Below are 376 nucleotides of genomic sequence, written 5' to 3'. Positions count from 1 at the left end.
TGCTATGAGTTTTTCTGAACCCAGAGTGGGATTTGTCAAATGTGGAATTATTTTTAATTGCTTTTAAGATTTTTGTGATCAACGGCAGCTTTGAGACTGGGCGTTAGTTTTGAGGGAGCGCTGGATCCACATTTGGTTTCCAGGGATGATGTCCAAGTTACAAGTTGTGACATTAATGTGGGACACAGTGTCGGCCAGGTCTGTGAGAGTGACGGGGTGAAATGGATGTAGCAGTGTGGTGGGTGGTGGAGGGTCAGGTGAGGTTGGAGGTGAATTAGCAGATGTAAATGATGCTTATAAAATCATTTAGAAATAGCTCACAGTCCACAGTCGCTGGGACAGGATTTACTAAGCTTGTAAGAACAGGGACTTTGGA

Source organism: Acanthochromis polyacanthus, chromosome 5, assembly GCF_021347895.1.
Source record: "Acanthochromis polyacanthus isolate Apoly-LR-REF ecotype Palm Island chromosome 5, KAUST_Apoly_ChrSc, whole genome shotgun sequence".
Classification (NCBI taxonomy): domain Eukaryota; kingdom Metazoa; phylum Chordata; class Actinopteri; family Pomacentridae; genus Acanthochromis; species Acanthochromis polyacanthus.
The sequence above is the reverse complement of the archived record's forward strand: the minus strand, read 5'-3'. Positions refer to the sequence as shown.